Source organism: Marmota flaviventris, chromosome 2 (assembly GCF_047511675.1).
Source record: "Marmota flaviventris isolate mMarFla1 chromosome 2, mMarFla1.hap1, whole genome shotgun sequence".
Taxonomy (NCBI): domain Eukaryota; kingdom Metazoa; phylum Chordata; class Mammalia; order Rodentia; family Sciuridae; genus Marmota; species Marmota flaviventris.
This window is the reverse complement of record NC_092499.1, coordinates 127602063-127617011: the sequence shown is the minus strand read 5'-3', so window position 1 is coordinate 127617011 and position 14949 is coordinate 127602063. Positions and strand designations below refer to the sequence as shown.

Below are 14949 nucleotides of genomic sequence, written 5' to 3'. Positions count from 1 at the left end.
GGTCGGGCCCAGGCCCGGCCAGGGGCGTGGACGCGGTTGGTGCGTCCGGCGTGCTTGGATCGATGATGAGTCCTCCAATAACATTCCTTGGAAAAGCTGAACAAAATGAGTGAAAACCCACTACCGTCTCGCTCATCGTGACTGAGGTCCAGCACGTTGGCAGAGGCAGAGGCAGAGTTGGCAGGGGCCAGGGATAGCTGCCGGGGCTTCCAATACTTGTCCTCCCCATGAGCGAAATCCTACCCCTGGCCAATGTGGAAAGGTGGGCTGTGGCCCTGTTCATGTGCGTGTGGCCGCTGAGTATTCTTGGCTGAGCCGAATGAGATGCTCAGCAGAGCCAGGCCTGCTGGGGGAACAAGAGGTGTGAGGTGTCCAAGCGCCCTCTTTTAAAAGGTTGGGATGTCTTGGAGGTAAGAGGTGGCCTGGAGAGGGCTAGCCCTGGCCCTCCCTTTCTTATAGGAGCAGTGGGTGAGGGTGCAGCAGACATTCTTGCAGCGGTCAGCGGGGTGGAGTGTGGAGGTTGGAAGGGAGGACAGGTACAAGGCGGATGTGGAAAATTGCAGCAGGCGTACCCCGGGTGAAGCCTAGAAGGTGCGGAAAGGGAGGCCTATAGCAAACTATCCTCCCAAGATGGCGCACCCAAGTTCCCCGTATGTGTGGATCTAGCCCCCAGGTGCAGGATTGTGGATGAGCTCTCTGTGGATTGGGGATGCAAGACAGTGTATGGTGAGCATTGGGGAGGATACTCAGCCGACAGGAAGCTGGCATCGGGGAAGAGAGCCTTGGCATCGGGCCATTGTCCTCATGGTTGCTTTTCATTTGTGTAAACTCTTCAGGACAAGGTGGCGGGTGAGGGAGGCGTGCCTGGTGGCTGAGTGGAGCGTGTCCACCTGTGCTGAGGCCGTGGGGTCCTGTTTTGTGTTTGGCATCCCTGTGTTCGCGACTGGGAAACAGGCCGGAGCGTGGCCAAGACGGTAAGCTTGGCTGGTCCACCTCCCCCATGCCAAGCCAGTTGTTATAGGCTATGAGGGTTGGTGTGGAAATACCATCCCAATGACTGTGCTTGGATCGATGATGAGTCCTCCAATAACATTCCTTTGAAAAGCTGAACAAAATGAGTGAAAACCCATTACCGTCTCGCTCATCGTGACTGAGGTCGGGCACGTTGGCATAGTCGGAGACAGAGGTGGCAGGGTCCAGGGAGAGCTGCCGGGGCTTCCAATACTTGTCCTCCTCATATGCGAATTCCTAGTCCAGGCCGATGCCCACAGCTGAGCTGTGGCTCCGTCCATGTGCGTGTGGCCGCTCGGCATTTTGGCTGAGCCGAATCAGGTGCTCGAAGGGGCTATGCCTACTGGGGCAACAGAGATGTGAGGTGTCCAAGCGCCCTCTTTTAAAAGGTTGGGATGACTTGGAGGCACGAGGTTCTCTGTAGGCACGAGGCATAGCCGTGGCCCTTCGTTTCCTGATGGGACCACTGGGTGAGTGTGTAGCATACGTTATCTCAGGGACAGCGGGGTGGAGTGGAGGACAGGAACAAGGCGGAAGAGGAATGTCGCAGTCGGCAGACCCTTGGTGATGCCTTTAAGGTGCGCAATGCGAGGCCTGTAGCGAACTATCCTCCCAAGATGGCGCGCGCAAGTTCTCCGGGTGTGTGGCCGTAGCCCCCAGATGTGCGGTTCTCGATTAGCTCTCTGTATATTGGGGATGCAGGAGAGTATATCCTGAGCATTGAGGATTTTCCTCAGCCTACAGGAAGCTGGCATCGAGAGGAGGGGCCTGGCCCCGGGCCTTTGTTCTCATGGTTGCTTGTCGTTTGTGTGCACTCTTCAGGAGGAGACGGCGAGCGAGAAGGCTTCCTGGTGGCAGATTGGAGCGTGCCCACCTGTGCTGAGGCCCTTGGGTCCTTTTTTCTGGTTGGAATGCCTGTGTTCGTGACTGGGACAAAGGCCGGTGCGTGGTGAAGACGGTAAGATTGCTTTGTCCACCTCCACCACGTCAAGGCAGTTGTTGGAGGATATGCAGGATTGGCGTGGAAATACCGCCCCCCAAATGTGCTCGGTCGGGCCCAGGCCCGGCAAGGGGCGTGGACGCGGTTGGTGCGTCCGGCGTGCTTGGATCGATGATGAGTCCTCCAATAACATTCCTTGGAAAAGCTGAAGAAAATGAGTGAAAACCCACTACCGTCTCGCTCATCGTGACTGAGGTCCAGCACGTTGGCAGAGGCAGAGGCAGAGTTGGCAGGGGCCAGGGATAGCTGCCGGGGCTTCCAATACTTGTCCTCCCCATGAGCGAAATCCTAGGCCCGGCCAATGTGGAAAGGTGGGCTGTGGCCCTGTTCATGTGCGTGTGGCCGCTGAGTATTCTTGGCTGAGCAGAATGAGATGCTCAGCAGAACCAGGCCTGCTGGGGGAACAAGAGGTGTGAGGTGTCCAAGTGCCCTCTTTTAAAAGTTTGGGATGTCTAGGAGGTAAGAGGTGGCCTGGAGAGGGCTAGTCCTGGCCCTCCCTTTTTATAGGAGCAGTGGGTGAGGGTGCAGCAGACATTCTTGCAGCTTTCAGCGGGGTGGAGTGTGGAGGTTATAGGGGAGGACAGGTACAAGACGGATGTGGAAAATTGCAGCAGGCATACCCCGGGTGAAGCCTAGAAGGTGCGGAAAGGGAGGCCTATAGCAAACTATCCTCCCAAGATGGCGCACCCAAGTTCCCCGTGTGTGTGGATCTAGCCCCCAGGTGCAGGATTGTGGATGAGCTCTCTGTGGATTGGGGATGCAAGACAGTGTATGGTGAGCGTTGGGGAGGATACTCAGCCGACAGGAAGCTGGTATCGGGGAGGAGAGCCTTGGCATCGGGCCATTGTCCTCATGGTTGCTTTTCATTTGTGTACACTCTTCAGGACAAGGTGGCGGGCGAGGGAGGCGTGCCTGGTGGCTGAGTGGAGCGTGTCCACCTGTGCTGAGGCCGTGGGGTCCTGTTTTGTGTTTGGCATCCCTGTGTTCGCGACTGGGAAACAGGCCGGAGCGTGGCCAAGACGGTAAGCTTGGCTGGTCCACCTCCCCCGTGCCAAGCCAGTTGTTGTAGGCTATGAGGGTTGGTGTGGAAATACCATCCCAATGACTGTGCTCGGTCGGGCCGCGGCCCGGCCAGGGACGTGGACGCGGTTGGTGCGTCCGGCGTGCTTGGATCGATGATGAGTCCTCCAATAACATTCCTTGGAAAAGCTGAACAAAATGAGTGAAAACCCATTACCGTCTCGCTCATCGTGACTGAGGTCGGGCACGTTGGCATAGTCGGAGACAGAGGTGGCAGGGTCCAGGGAGAGCTGCCGGGGCTTCCAATACTTGTCCTCCTCATATGCGAATTCCTAGTCCAGGCCGATGCCCACAGCTGAGCTGTGACTCCGTCCATGTGCGTGTGGCCGCTCGGCATTTTGGCTGAGCCGAATCAGGTGCTCGAAGGGGCTATGCCTACTGGGGCAACAGAGATGTGAGGTGTCCAAGCGCCCTCTTTTAAAAGGTTGGGATGACTTGGAGGCACGAGGTTCTCTGTAGGCACGAGGCATAGCCGTGGCCCTTCGTTTCCTGATGGGACCACTGGGTGAGTGTGTAGCATACGTTATCTCAGGGACAGCGGGGTGGAGTGGAGGACCAGGAACAAGGCGGAAGTGGAATGTCGCAGTCGGCAGACCCTTGGTGATGCCTGTAAGGTGCGCAATGCGAGGCCTGTAGCGAACTATCCTCCGAAGATGGCGCGCGCAAGTTCTCCGGGTGTGTGGCCGTAGCCCCCAGATGTGCGGTTCTTGATTAGCTCTCTGTATATTGGGGATGCAGGAGAGTATATCCTGAGCATTGAGGATTTTCCTCAGCCTACAGGAAGCTGGCATCGAGAGGAGGGGCCTGGCCCTGGGACTTTGTTTTCATGGTTGCTTGTCGTTTGTGTGCACTCTTCAGGAGGAGACGGCGAGCGAGAAGGCTTCCTGGTGGCAGATTGGAGCGTGCCCACCTCTGCTGAGGCCCTTGGGTCTTTTTTTCTGGTTGGAATGACTGTGTTCGTGACTGGGACAAAGGCCGGTGCGTGGTGAAGACGGTAAGATTGGTTTGTCCACCTCCACCACTTCAAGGCAGTTGTTGGAGGATATGCAGGATTGGCGTGGAAATACCGCCCCCCAAATGTGCTCGGTCGGGCCCAGGCCCGGCCAGGGGCGTGGACGCGGTTGGTGCGTCCGGCGTGCTTGGATCGATGATGAGTCCTCCAATAACATTCCTTGGAAAAGCTGAAGAAAATGAGTGAAAACCCACTACCGTCTCGCTCATCGTGACTGAGGTCCAGCACATTGGCAGAGGCAGAGGCAGAGTTGGCAGGGGCCAGGGATAGCTGCCGGGGCTTCGAATACTTGTCCTCCCCACGAGCGAAATCCTAGGCCCGGCCAATGTCGAAAGGTGGGCTGTGGCCCTGTTCATGTGCGTGTGTCCGCTGAGTATTCATGGCTGAGCCGAATGAGACGCTCAGCAGAACCAGGCCTGCTGGGAATACAAGAGGTGTGAGGTGTCCAAGCGCTCTCTTTTAAAAGGTTGGGATGTCTTGGAGGTAAGACTTGGCCTGGAGAGGGCTAGCCCTGGCCCTAACTTTCTTATAGGAGCAGTGGGTGAGGGTGCAGCAGACATTCTTGCAGCGGTCAGCAGGGTGGAGTGTGGAGGTTGGAGGGGAGGACAGGTACAAGGCAGATGTGGAAAATTGCAGCAGGCATACCTCGGGTGAAGCCTAGAAGGTGCGGAAAGGGCGGCCAATAACAAACTATCCTCCCAAGATGGCGCACCCAAGTTCCCCGTGTGTGTGGATCTAGCCCCCAGGTGCAGGATTGTGGATCAGCTCTCTGTGGATTGGGGATGCAAGACAGTGTATGGTGAGCATTGGGGAGGATACTCAGCCGACAGGAAGCTGGCATCGGAGAGGAGAGCCTTGGCATCGGGCCATTGTCCTCATGGTTGCTTTTCATTTGTGTAAACTCTTCAGGACAAGGTGGCGGGTGAGGGAGGCGTGCCTGGTGGCTGAGTGGAGCGTGTCCACCTGTGCTGAGGCCGTGGGGTCCTGTTTTGTGTTTGGCATCCCTGTGTTCGCGACTGGGAAACAGGCCGGAGCGTGTCCAAGACGGTAAGCTTGGCTGGTCCACCTCCCCCATGCCAAGCCAGTTGTTATAGGCTATGAGGGTTGGTGTGGAAATACCATCCCAATGACTGTGCTTGGATCGATGATGAGTCCTCCAATAACATTCCTTTGAAAAGCTGAACAAAATGAGTGAAAACCCATTACCGTCTCGCTCATCGTGACTGAGGTCGGGCACGTTGGCATAGTCGGAGACAGAGGTGGCAGGGTCCAGGGAGAGCTGCCGGGGCTTCCAATACTTGTCCTCCTCATATGCGAATTCCTAGTCCAGGCCGATGCCCACAGCTGAGCTGTGGCTCCGTCCATGTGCGTGTGGCCGCTCGGCATTTTGGCTGAGCCGAATCAGGTGCTCGAAGGGGCTATGCCTACTGGGGCAACAGAGATGTGAGGTGTCCAAGCGCCCTCTTTTAAAAGGTTGGGATGACTTGGAGGCACGAGGTTCTCTGTAGGCACGAGGCATAGCCGTGGCCCTTCGTTTCCTGATGGGACCACTGGGTGAGTGTGTAGCATAGGTTATCTCAGGGACAGCGGGGTGGAGTGGAGGACAGGAACAAGGCGGAAGTGGAATGTCGCAGTCGGCAGACCCTTGGTGATGCCTGTAAGGTGCGCAATGCGAGGCCTGTCGCGAACTATCCTCCCAAGATGGCGCGCGCAAGTTCTCCGGGTGTGTGGCCGTAGCCCCCAGATGTGCGGTTCTCGATTAGCTCTCTGTATATTGGGGATGCAGGAGAGTATATCCTGAGCATTGAGGATTTTCCTCAGCCTACAGGAAGCTGGCATCGAGAGGAGGGTCCTGGCCCCGGGCCTTTGTTCTCATGGTTGCTTGTCGTTTGTGTGCACTCTTCAGGAGGAGACGGCGAGCGAGAAGGCTTCTTGGTGGCAGATTGGAGCGTGCCCACCTCTGCTGAGGCCCTTGGGTCCTTTTTTCTGGTTGGAATGACTGTGTTCGTGACTGGGACAAAGGCCAGTGCGTGGTGAAGACGGTAAGATTGCTTTGTCCACCTCCACCACGTCAAGGCAGTTGTTGGAGGATCTGCAGGATTGGCGTGGAAATACCGCCCCCCAAATGTGCTCGGTCGGGCCCAGGCCCGGCAAGGGGCGTGGACGCGGTTGGTGCGTCCGGCGTGCTTGGATCGATGATGAGTCCTCCAATAACATTCCTTGGAAAAGCTGAACAAAATGAGTGAAAACCCACTACCGTCTCGCTCATCGTGACTGAGGTCCAGCACGTTGGCAGAGGCAGAGGCAGAGTTGGCAGGGGCCAGGGATAGCTGCCGGGGCTTCCAATACTTGTCCTCCCCATGAGCGAAATCCTAGGCCCGGCCAATGTGGAAAGGTGGGCTGTGGCCCTGTTCATGTGCGTGTGGCCGCTGAGTATTCTTGGCTGAGCAGAATGAGATGCTCAGCAGAACCAGGCCTGCTGGGGGAACAAGAGGTGTGAGGTGTCCAAGTGCCCTCTTTTAAAAGTTTGGGATGTCTAGGAGGTAAGAGGTGGCCTGGAGAGGGCTAGTCCTGGCCCTCCCTTTCTTATAGGAGCAGTGGGTGAGGGTGCAGCAGACATTCTTGCAGCTTTCAGCGGGGTGGAGTGTGGATGTTAGAGGGGAGGACAGGTACAAGACGGATGTGGAAAATTGCAGCAGGCATACCCCGGGTGAAGCCTAGAAGGTGCGGAAAGGGAGGCCTATAGCAAACTATCCTCCCAAGATGGCGCACCCAAGTTCCCCGTGTGTGTGGATCTAGCCCCCAGGTGCAGGATTGTGGATGAGCTCTCTGTGGATTGGGGATGCAAGACAGTGTATGGTGAGCGTTGGGGAGGATACTCAGCCGACAGGAAGCTTGTATCGGGGAGGAGAGCCTTGGCATCGGGCCATTGTCCTCATGGTTGCTTTTCATTTGTGTACACTCTTCAGGACAAGGTGGCGGGCGAGGGAGGCGTGCCTGGTGGCTGAGTGGAGCGTGTCCACCTGTGCTGAGGCCGTGGGGTCCTGTTTTGTGTTTGGCATCCCTGTGTTCGCGACTGGGAAACAGGCCGGAGCGTGGCCAAGACGGTAAGCTTGGCTGGTCCACCTCCCCCGTGCCAAGCCAGTTGTTGTAGGCTATGAGGGTTGGTGTGGAAATACCATCCCAATGACTGTGCTCGGTCGGGCCGCGGCCCGGCCAGGGACGTGGACGCGGTTGGTGCGTCCGGCGTGCTTGGATCGATGATGAGTCCTCCAATAACATTCCTTGGAAAAGCTGAACAAAATGAGTGAAAACCCATTACCGTCTCGCTCATCGTGACTGAGGTCGGGCACGTTGGCATAGTCGGAGACAGAGGTGGCAGGGTCCAGGGAGAGCTGCCGGGGCTTCCAATACTTGTCCTCCTCATATGCGAATTCCTAGTCCAGGCCGATGCCCACAGCTGAGCTGTGACTCCGTCCATGTGCGTGTGGCCGCTCGGCATTTTGGCTGAGCCGAATCAGGTGCTCGAAGGGGCTATGCCTACTGGGGCAACAGAGATGTGAGGTGTCCAAGCGCCCTCTTTTGAAAGGTTGGGATGTCTTGGAGGTAAGAGGTGGCCTGGAGAGGGCTAGCCCTGGCCCTCCCTTTCTTATAGGAGCAGTGGGTGAGGGTGCAGCAGACATTCTTGCAGCGGTCAGCTGGGTGGAGTGTGGAGGTTAGAGGGGAGGACAGGTACAAGACGGATGTGGAAAATTGCAGCAGGCATTCCCAGGGTGAAGCCTAGAAGGTGCGGAAAGGGAGGCCTATAGCAAACTATCCTCCCAAGATGGTGCACCCAAGTTCCCCGTGTGTGTGGATCTAGCCCCCAGGTGCAGGATTGTGGATCAGCTCTCTGTGGATTGGGGATGCAAGACAGTGTATGGTGAGCATTGGGGAGGATACTCAGCCGACAGGAAGCTGGTATCAGGGAAGAGAGCCTTGGCATCGGGCCATTGTCCTCATGGTTGCTTTTCATTTGTGTACACTTTTCAGGACAAGGTGGCGGGCGAGGGAGGCGTGCCTGGTGGCTGAGTGGAGCGTGTCCACCTGTGCTGAGGCCGTGGGGTCCTGTTTTGTGTTTGGCATCCCTGTGTTCGCGACTGGGAAACAGGCCGGAGGGTGGCCAAGACGGTAAGCTTGGCTGTCCACCTCCCCCGTGCCAAGCCAGTTGTTGTAGGCTATGAGGGTTGGTGTGGAAATACCATCCCAATGACTGTGCTCGGTCGGGCCGCGGCCCGGCCAGGGACGTGGACGCGGTTGGTGCGTCCGGCGAGCTTGGATCGATGATGAGTCCTCCAATAACATTCCTTGGAAAAGCTGAACAAAATGAGTGAAAACCCATTACCGTCTCGCTCATCGTGACTGAGGTCCGGCACGTTGGCATAGACAGAGACAGAGGTGGCAGGGTCCAGGGAGAGCTGCCGGGGCTTCCAAAACTTGTGCTCCTCATATGCGAATTCCTAGGCCAGGCCGATGCCCACAGCTGAGCTGTGGCTCCGTATATGTGCGTGTGGCCGCTAGGCATTTTGGCTGAGCCGAATCAGGTGCTCGAAGGGGCTATGCCTACTGGGGCAACAGAGATGTGAGGTGTCCAAGCGCCCTCTTTTAAAAGGTTGGGATGACTTGGAGGCACGAGGTTCTCTGTAGGCACGAGGCATAGCCGTGGCCCTTCTTTTCCTGATGGGACCACTGGGTCAGTGTGTAGCATACGTTATGTCAGAGACAGCGGGGTGGAGTGAGGACAGGAACATGGCGGAAGTGGAATGTTGCAGTAGGCAGTCCCTTGGTGATGCGTGTAAGGTGCGCAATGCGAAGCCTGTAGCGAACTATCCTCCCAAGATGGCGCGCGCAATTTCTCCGGGTGTGTGGCCGTAGCCCCCAGATGTGCGGTTCTCGATTAGCTCTCTGTATATTGGGGATGCAGGAGAGTATATCCTGAGCATTGAGGATTTTCCTCAGCCTACAGGAAGCTGGCATCGGAGAGGAGGGGCCTGGCACCGGGCTTTGTTCTCATGGTTGCTTGTCATTTGTGTGCACTCTTCAGGAGGAGACGGCGAGCGAGAAGGCTTCCTGGTGGCAGATTGGAGCGTGCCCACCTGTGCTGAGGCCCTTGGTCCTTTTTTCTGGTTGGAATGCCTGTGTTCGTGACTGGGACAAAGGCCGGTGCGTGGTGAAGACGGTAAGATTTGTTTGTCCACCTCCACCATGTCAAGGCAGTTGTTGGAGGATATGAAGGATTGGCGTGGAAATACCGCACCCCCAAATGTGCTCGGTCGGGCCCAGGCCCGGCCAGGGGCGTGGACGCGGTTGGTGCGTCCGGCGTGCTTGGATCGATGATGAGTCCTCCAATAACATTCCTTGGAAAAGCTGAACAAAATGAGTGAAAACCACTACCGTCTCGCTCATCGTGACTGAGGTCCAGCACGTTGGCAGAGGCAGAGGCAGAGTTGGCAGGGGCCAGGGATAGCTGCCCGGGGCTTCCAATACTTGTCCTCCCCATGAGCGAAATCCTAGGCCCGGCCAATGTGGAAAGGTGGGCTGTGGCCCTGTTCATGTGCGTGTGGCCGCTGAGTATTCTTGGCTGAGCAGAATGAGATGCTCAGCAGAACCAGGGCCTGCTGGGGGAACAAGAGGTGTGAGGTGTCCAAGCGCCCTCTTTTAAAGGTTGGGATGTCTTGGAGGTAAGAGGTGGCCTGGAGAGGGCTAGTCCTGGCCCTCCCTTTCTTATAGGAGCAGTGGGTGAGGGTGCAGCAGACATTCTTGCAGCGGTCAGCCGGGTGGAGTGTGGAGGTTAGAGGGGAGGACAGGTACAAGACGGATGTGGAAAATTGCAGCAGGCATTCCCCGGGTGAGGCCTAGAAGGTGCGGAAAGGGAGGCCTATAGCAAACTATCCTCCCAAGATGGTGCACCCAAGTTCCTGTGTGTGTGGATCTAGCCCCCAGGTGCAGGATTGTGGATCAGCTCTCTGTGGATTGGGATGCAAGACAGTGTATGGTGAGCATTGGGGAGTATACTCAGCCGACAGGAAGCTGGTATCAGGGAAGAGAGCCTTGGCATCGGGCCATTGTCCTCATGGTTGCTTTTCATTTGTGTACACTCTTCAGGACAAGGTGGCGGGCGAGGAGGCGTGCCTGGTGGCTGAGTGGAGCGTGTCCACCTGTGCTGAGGCCGTGGGGTCCTGTTTTGTGTTTGGCATCCCTGTGTTCGCGACTGGGAAACAGGCCGGAGGGTGGCCAAGACGGTAAGCTTGGCTGGTCCACCTCCCCCGTGCCAAGCCAGTTGTTCTAGGCTATGAGGGTTGGTGTGGAAATACCATCCGAATGACTGTGCTCGGTCGGGCCGCGGCCCGGCCAGGGACGTGGACGCGGTGGTGCATCCGGCGTGCGTGGATCGATGATGAGTCCTCCAATAACATTCCTTGGAAAAGCTGAACAAAATGAGTGAAAACCCATTACCGTCTCGCTCATCGTGACTGAGGTCCGGCACGTTGGCATAGACAGAGACAGAGGTGGCAGGGTCCAGGGAGAGCTGCCGGGGCTTCCAAAACTTGTGCTCCTCATATTGCGAATTCCTAGGCCAGGCCGATGCCCACAGCTGAGCTGTGGCTCCGTCCATGTGCGTGTGGCCGCTCGGCATTTTGGCTGACCCGAATCAGGTGCTCGAAGTGACTATGCCTACTGGGGCAACAGAGATGTGAGGTGTCCAAGCGCCCTCTTTTAAAAGGTTGGGATGACTTGGAGGCACGAGGTTCTCTGTAGGCACGAGGCATAGCCGTGGCCCTTCTTTTCCTGATGGGACCACTGGGTCAGTGTGTAGCATACGTTATGTCAGGGACAGCGGGGTGGAGTGGAGGACAGGAACAAGGCGGAAGTGGAATGTTGCAGTAGGCAGACCCTTGGTGATGCCTGTAAGGTGCGCAATGCGAAGCCTGTAGCGAACTATCCTCCCAAGATGGCGCGCGCAAGTTCTCCGGGTGTGTGGCCGTAGCCCCCAGATGTGCGGTTTCTCGATTAGCTCTCTGTATATTGGGGATGCAGGAGAGTATATCCTGAGCAATTGAGGATTTTCCTCAGCCTACAGGAAGCTGGCATCGGAGAGGAGGGGCCTGGCACCGGGCATTTGTTCTCATGGTTGCTTGTCGTTTGTGTGCACTCTTCAGGAGGAGACGGCGAGCGAGAAGGCTTCCTGGTGGCAGATTGGAGCGTGCCCACCTGTGCTGAGGCCCTTGGGTCCTTTTTTCTGGTTGGAATGGCTGTGTTCGTGACTGGGACAAAGGCCGGTGCGTGGTGAAGACGGTAAGATTTGTTTGTCCACCTCCACCATGTCAAGGCAGTTGTTGGAGGATATGCAGGATTGGCGTGGAAATACCGCCCCCAAATGTGCTCGGTCGGGCCCAGGCCCGGCCAGGGGCGTGGACGCGGTTGGTGCGTCCGGCGTGCTTGGATCGATGATGAGTCCTCCAATAACATTCCTTGGAAAAGCTGAACAAAATGAGTGAAAACCCACTACCGTCTCGCTCATCGTGACTGAGGTCCAGCACGTTGGCAGAGGCAGAGGCAGAGTTGGCAGGGGCCAGGGATAGCTGCCGGGGGCTTCCAATACTTGTCCTCCCATGAGCGAAATCCTAGGCCCGGCCAATGTGGAAAGGTGGGCAGTGGCCCTGTTCATGTGCGTGTGGCCGCTGAGTATTCTTGGCTGAGCAGAATGAGATGCGCAGCAGAATCAGGCCTGCTGGGGGAACAAGAGGTGTGAGGTGTCCAAGCGCCCTCTTTTAAAAGGTTGGGATGTCTTGGAGGTAAGAGGTGGCCTGGAGAGGGCTAGCCCTGGCCCTCCCTTTCTTATAGGAGCAGTGGGTGAGGGTGCAGCAGACATTCTTGCAGCGGTCAGCCGAGTGGAGTGTGGAGGTTAGAGGGGAGGACAGGTACAAGACGGATGTGGAAAATTGCAGCAGGCATTCCCCGGGTGAGGCCTAGAAGGTGCGGAAAGGGAGGCCTATAGCAAACTATCCTCCCAAGATGGTGCACCAAGTTCCCCGTGTGCGTGGATCTAGCCCCCAGGTGCAGGATTGTGGATCAGCTCTCTGTGGATTGGGGATGCAAGACAGTGTATGGTGAGCATTGGGGAGTATACTCAGCCGACAGGAAGCTGGTATCAGGGAAGAGAGCCTTGGCATCGGGCCATTGTCCTCATGGTTGCTTTTCATTTGTGTACACTCTTCAGGACAAGGTGGCGGGCGAGGGAGGCGTGCCTGGTGGCTGAGTGGAGCGTGTCCACCTGTGCTGAGGCCGTGGGGTCCTGTTTTGTGTTTGGCATCCCTGTGTTCGCGGACTGGGAAACAGGCCGGAGGGTGGCCAAGACGGTAAGCTTGGCTGGTCCACCTCCCCCGTGCCAAGCCAGTTGTTGTAGGCTATGAGGGTTGGTGTGGAAATACCATCCCAATGACTGTGCTCGGTCGGGCCGCGGCCCGGCCAGGGACGTGGACGCGGTTGGTGCGTCCGGCGTGCTTGGATCGATGATGAGTCCTCCAATAACATTCCTTGGAAAAGCTGAACAAAATGAGTGAAAACCCATTACCGTCTCGCTCATCGTGACTGAGGTCCGGCACGTTGGCATAGACAGAGACAGAGGTGGCAGGGTCCAGGGAGAGCTGCCGGGGCTTCCAAAACTTGTGCTCCTCATATGCGAATTCCTAGGCCAGGCCCGATGCCCACAGCTGAGCTGTGGCTCCGTCCATGTGCGTGTGGCCGCTCGGCATTTTGGCTGAGCCGAATCAGGTGCTCGAAGGGGCTATGCCTACTGGGGCAACAGAGATGTGAGGTGTCCAAGCGCCCTCTTTTAAAAGGTTGGGATGACTTGGAGGCACGAGGTTCTCTGTAGGCACGAGGCATAGCCGTGGCCCCTTCTTTTCCTGATGGGACCACTGGGTGAGTGTGTAGCATACGTTATGTCAGGGACAGCGGGGTGGAGTGGAGGACAGGAACATGGCGGAAGTGGAATGTTGCAGTAGGCAGACCCTTGGTGATGCGTGTAAGGTGCGCAATGCGAAGCCTGTAGCGAACTATCCTCCCAAGATGGCGCGCGCAAGTTCTCCGGGTGTGTGGCCGTAGCCCCCAGATGTGCGGTTCTCGATTAGCTCTCTGTATATTGGGGATGCAGGAGAGTATATCCTGAGCATTGAGGATTTTCCTCAGCCTACAGGAAGCTGGCATCGGAGAGGAGGGGCCTGGCACCGGGCCTTTGTTCTCATGGTTGCTTGTCGTTTGTGTGCACTCTTCAGGAGGAGACGGCGAGCGAGAAGGCTTCCTGGTGGCAGATTGGAGCGTGCCCACCTGTGCTGAGGCCCTTGGGTCCTTTTTTCTGGTTGGAATGCCTGTGTTCGTGACTGGGACAAAGGCCGGTGCGTGGTGAAGACGGTAAGATTTGTTTGTCCACCTCCACCATGTCAAGGCAGTTGTTGGAGGATATGCAGGATTGGCGTGGAAATACCGCCCCCCAAATGTGCTCGGTCGGGCCCAGGCCCGGCCAGGGGCGTGGACGCGGTTGGTGCGTCCGGCGTGCTTGGATCGATGATGAGTCCTCCAATAACATTCCTTGGAAAAGCTGAACAAAATGAGTGAAAACCCACTACCGTCTCGCTCATCGTGACTGAGGTCCAGCACGTTGGCAGAGGCAGAGGAAGAGTTGGCAGGGGCCAGGGATAGCTGCCGGGGCTTCCAATACTTGTCCTCCCCATGAGCGAAATCCTAGGCCCGGCCAATGTGGAAAGGTGGGCTGTGGCCCTGTTCATGTGCGTGTGGCCGCTGAGTATTCTTGGCTGAGCAGAATGAGATGCTCAGCAGAACCAGGCCTGCTGGGGGAACAAGAGGTGTGAGGTGTCCAAGCGCCCTCTTTTAAAGGTTGGGATGTCTTGGAGGTAAGAGGTGGCCTGGAGAGGGCTAGTCCTGGCCCTCCCTTTCTTATAGGAGCAGTGGGTGAGGGTGCAGCAGACATTCTTGCAGCGGTCAGCCGGGTGGAGTGTGGAGGTTAGAGGGGAGGACAGGTACAAGACGGATGTGGAAAATTGCAGCAGGCATTCCCCGGGTGAGGCCTAGAAGGTGCGGAAAGGGAGGCCTATAGCAAACTATCCTCCCAAGATGGTGCACCCAAGTTCCCTGTGTGTGTGGATCTAGCCCCCAGGTGCAGGATTGTGGATCAGCTCTCTGTGGATTGGGGATGCAAGACAGTGTATGGTGAGCATTGGGGAGTATACTCAGCCGACAGGAAGCTGGTATCAGGGAAGAGAGCCTTGGCATCGGGCCATTGTCCTCATGGTTGCTTTTCATTTGTGTACACTCTTCAGGACAAGGTGGCGGGCCGAGGGAGGCGTGCCTGGTGGCTGAGTGGAGCGTGTCCACCTGTGCTGAGGCCGTGGGGTCCTGTTTGTGTTTGGCATCCCTGTGTTCGCGGACTGGGAAACAGGCCGGAGGGTGGCCAAGACGGTAAGCTTGGCTGGTCCACCTCCCCCGTGCCAAGCCAGTTGTTCTAGGCTATGAGGGTTGGTGTGGAAATACCATCCGAATGACTGTGCTCGGTCGGGCCGCGGCCCGGCCAGGGACGTGACGCGGTTGGTGCATCCGGCGTGCGTGGATCGATGATGAGTCCTCCAATAACATTCCTTGGAAAAGCTGAACAAAATGAGTGAAAACCCATTACCGTCTCGCTCATCGTGACTGAGGTCCGGCACGTTGGCATAGACAGAGACAGAGGTGGCAGGGTCCAGGGAGAGCTGCCGGGGCTTCCAAAACTTGTGCTCCTGACATAACGTAT

General features: G+C 57.1%; 15 non-coding genes across 15 annotated transcripts; all 15 read left to right on the top strand.

Moving 5' to 3' along the window:
- The first annotated feature begins 56 nt into the window (after nucleotides 1–56).
- Nucleotides 57–150, top strand: LOC139704847 (small nucleolar RNA SNORD116). Its single transcript, XR_011706857.1, has one exon. It is a non-coding gene; the product is annotated as a small nucleolar RNA SNORD116 (small nucleolar RNA).
- A 915-nt stretch (nucleotides 151–1065) lies between these two features.
- LOC139704860 (small nucleolar RNA SNORD116) lies at nucleotides 1066–1159 on the top strand. The gene has a single exon (XR_011706870.1). It is a non-coding gene; the product is annotated as a small nucleolar RNA SNORD116 (small nucleolar RNA).
- A 957-nt stretch (nucleotides 1160–2116) lies between these two features.
- Nucleotides 2117–2210, top strand: LOC139704858 (small nucleolar RNA SNORD116). Its single transcript, XR_011706868.1, has one exon. It is a non-coding gene; the product is annotated as a small nucleolar RNA SNORD116 (small nucleolar RNA).
- Nucleotides 2211–3180: 970 nt separating this feature from the next.
- Nucleotides 3181–3274, top strand: LOC139704855 (small nucleolar RNA SNORD116). The gene has a single exon (XR_011706865.1). It is a non-coding gene; the product is annotated as a small nucleolar RNA SNORD116 (small nucleolar RNA).
- Nucleotides 3275–4232: 958 nt separating this feature from the next.
- On the top strand, nucleotides 4233–4326 carry LOC139704857 (small nucleolar RNA SNORD116). The gene has a single exon (XR_011706867.1). It is a non-coding gene; the product is annotated as a small nucleolar RNA SNORD116 (small nucleolar RNA).
- Nucleotides 4327–5241: 915 nt separating this feature from the next.
- LOC139704859 (small nucleolar RNA SNORD116) lies at nucleotides 5242–5335 on the top strand. Its single transcript, XR_011706869.1, has one exon. It is a non-coding gene; the product is annotated as a small nucleolar RNA SNORD116 (small nucleolar RNA).
- Nucleotides 5336–6292: 957 nt separating this feature from the next.
- On the top strand, nucleotides 6293–6386 carry LOC114082138 (small nucleolar RNA SNORD116). Its single transcript, XR_003580924.1, has one exon. It is a non-coding gene; the product is annotated as a small nucleolar RNA SNORD116 (small nucleolar RNA).
- A 971-nt stretch (nucleotides 6387–7357) lies between these two features.
- On the top strand, nucleotides 7358–7451 carry LOC139704854 (small nucleolar RNA SNORD116). Its single transcript, XR_011706864.1, has one exon. It is a non-coding gene; the product is annotated as a small nucleolar RNA SNORD116 (small nucleolar RNA).
- A 968-nt stretch (nucleotides 7452–8419) lies between these two features.
- On the top strand, nucleotides 8420–8513 carry LOC139704852 (small nucleolar RNA SNORD116). Its single transcript, XR_011706862.1, has one exon. It is a non-coding gene; the product is annotated as a small nucleolar RNA SNORD116 (small nucleolar RNA).
- Nucleotides 8514–9469: 956 nt separating this feature from the next.
- On the top strand, nucleotides 9470–9562 carry LOC139704853 (small nucleolar RNA SNORD116). Its single transcript, XR_011706863.1, has one exon. It is a non-coding gene; the product is annotated as a small nucleolar RNA SNORD116 (small nucleolar RNA).
- A 968-nt stretch (nucleotides 9563–10530) lies between these two features.
- Nucleotides 10531–10624, top strand: LOC139704850 (small nucleolar RNA SNORD116). Its single transcript, XR_011706860.1, has one exon. It is a non-coding gene; the product is annotated as a small nucleolar RNA SNORD116 (small nucleolar RNA).
- A 960-nt stretch (nucleotides 10625–11584) lies between these two features.
- Nucleotides 11585–11678, top strand: LOC139704846 (small nucleolar RNA SNORD116). Its single transcript, XR_011706856.1, has one exon. It is a non-coding gene; the product is annotated as a small nucleolar RNA SNORD116 (small nucleolar RNA).
- Nucleotides 11679–12649: 971 nt separating this feature from the next.
- LOC139704849 (small nucleolar RNA SNORD116) lies at nucleotides 12650–12743 on the top strand. Its single transcript, XR_011706859.1, has one exon. It is a non-coding gene; the product is annotated as a small nucleolar RNA SNORD116 (small nucleolar RNA).
- Nucleotides 12744–13703: 960 nt separating this feature from the next.
- LOC114104790 (small nucleolar RNA SNORD116) lies at nucleotides 13704–13797 on the top strand. Its single transcript, XR_003584896.2, has one exon. It is a non-coding gene; the product is annotated as a small nucleolar RNA SNORD116 (small nucleolar RNA).
- A 970-nt stretch (nucleotides 13798–14767) lies between these two features.
- Nucleotides 14768–14861, top strand: LOC139704848 (small nucleolar RNA SNORD116). The gene has a single exon (XR_011706858.1). It is a non-coding gene; the product is annotated as a small nucleolar RNA SNORD116 (small nucleolar RNA).
- The last annotated feature ends 88 nt before the right edge of the window (nucleotides 14862–14949 follow it).